A 2,109-nucleotide genomic window follows, 5' to 3' on the forward strand; every position below is an offset into this window, starting at 1 on the left:
AACGCAGAACGGGGGCACCAAACTCCTGCTCTAGCCCTAGGCCTGGGTTTCTCAGTTTTGGGGTTGCTGACATTTGGGGCCAGATAATTCGCTGTCGTGGGGGGTATCCTGTTCGTTGTAGGAAGTTTAGCAACTGGCCTGTGCCCCTAGGTGCCAAGAGAATAGTGTGGGCACACACACACACACACACACACACACACACAGTACAACCCACCCACCACACCCCTGGCTGAGAATCGCTGCCCTAAGCCAAAGGTGAGGGCAAAGGCACACCCCACGTGAGAGCTTCTTCCTCCCTTTCCCTGACTCTGTCCTGGCACAGCACCCATCCCTCGGGGCCTCAGTCTCCACAGCCCGGGATGGGTCCACACGATTCGCTGCAGCTCCAGCTACAGCGGGGAGGAGGGGAAGGAGGAATGTGGCCACAGCTGCAGGGTCCAAAAGTGCCGAGGAGACACGAAGACATTTCTCTGTGAGTCAGGAGCCAGGAATGTGTCACCCAGGGTGGCCACGAGCCAGAGCCCCCCACACGCCACCCCCTGGCCACCCCCCAGAGCATCCGCCTTTAATTAGAACAGAAAAGGCAGCAGGTGCCAGGTCCCTGAGAGCCCGTTAAGGACCCAATAAAGGCCGAGAGCACCAGGAGGGGGGCTGCTGGGCGGGTGGCGCCCCGAGGAGGAGAAGGATCGTGGGTGCAGGGATGGGGACCGCCAGATTCCGACTCCAGCTCTGTCCCGCCCCGGTCCGGGCCCTGCCACCCCAGGCTGGTCGCATCCATTCTCTGACCTGCGTGTCCTCCTTTTTAAAGGTATTGTTATTTGTCTTTATTTGCGGGGGGGGGGGGGGGTTAAATTTCACCATTGCTCTAAGGAAGCCCAACGCACCACAAGCTAAGAAGTGTCAGGCCAAGACTCCACCCTCCCTGTCACTGTCAGGCAACAGGATGAGCGGCTGTTTCGTACCTGAGAAAGTGGGGATCACCGTCCTGCTCCCTGCTGCTGGACGACCCAGCAAGCCCGTCCTCCCGGCGGCCCCCACATCATCTCCCCGCCTCTCCCACTCAGCAACTCCTCGACCTCCCCGCCCAGGAGCCCACCGCCCCGGCTCCCCCTCTTGGTCTCGTTTCCATGGGCTCCCACCTGGACCCTCACTTATAACAGCTTCAAAGGCCACACCCCCCGGGGAAGCCTATCTGGATGGTTCCTTCCCAACACGGGTCACGTAGGAACTGCAGGAAGCGTCTCCGAGGACCCTTGCCCTCGGCCGGGACATCATCCACATGCCAAGGGGCAGGCCGGGCCCTTTGCAAACACTGCTTCCTAGAATCTCCACAGGAGAGGCAGGAACTACTCTCCCCAACTTCCAGATGTGGAAACCGAGGCTTAGAAATGTGGAGTGACCTGCTCACAGTTCTTCCATCTCCCACAGTGCCAGGAGGCCCGATCCAGGTGTTTCCAAAGTCCCCAGGCACTACAGAAACTTTTTTGTTTTCAACGTTGTATTTATTTTTGAGAGGCAGACAGAACACGAGTTGGGGAGGGGCAGAGAGAGAGAAGGAGACACAATTTCCGACGCAGGCTCCAGGCTCCGAGCTGTCAGCCCAGAGCCCGACGTGGGGCTCGAACCCACGAACCATGAGATCATAACCTGAGCAGAAGTCAGACGCTTAACCGACTGAGCCACCCAGGCACCCCCGCACTATAGAAACTTCTGATAGATGTTGTTATATTATTCATTTGAATTATAAATATTCCTTACAGCTGCATCCAACCCTTTGTAAAGCCCAACAGATTAGATTGAAAGGAACTGTAGATAAGTGATAGGATAAGAATGATATGCAGTCAGTTAAGATAGCACTCCTGTGCACGCACACACACACACACACACACACACACGTGTGCATCTGCAATAATGTGGCCTCAGGCCATCCTGGGGCTCACCAGCTCCCATATCACCCCCCACTTCCCAGGGGTCTCAATATCACTTGAAGAAATGCAAGTGTTTCCCCTGGTGGGTCTGCCCCAAGCCTCAGGACCTAGAATCATATCTTCAGTCGGCTTCTTACACCCAGCCCCACAGCCAGCTTCTCATTGACTGGTAAGTGGGGGG

At 56.8% G+C, this 2,109-nt stretch overlaps 1 non-coding gene across 1 annotated transcript; it reads right to left on the reverse strand.

Moving 5' to 3' along the window:
- Positions 1–1,604: 1,604 nt before the first annotated feature.
- On the reverse strand, positions 1,605–1,689 carry TRNAR-UCU (transfer RNA arginine (anticodon UCU)). The gene has a single exon. It is a non-coding gene; the product is annotated as a tRNA-Arg (tRNA).
- Between the last annotated feature and the right edge of the window lie 420 nt (positions 1,690–2,109).

The sequence above is a fragment of the Neofelis nebulosa genome, chromosome 2 (genome assembly GCF_028018385.1).
Source record: "Neofelis nebulosa isolate mNeoNeb1 chromosome 2, mNeoNeb1.pri, whole genome shotgun sequence".
Taxonomy (NCBI): Eukaryota; Metazoa; Chordata; class Mammalia; order Carnivora; family Felidae; genus Neofelis; species Neofelis nebulosa.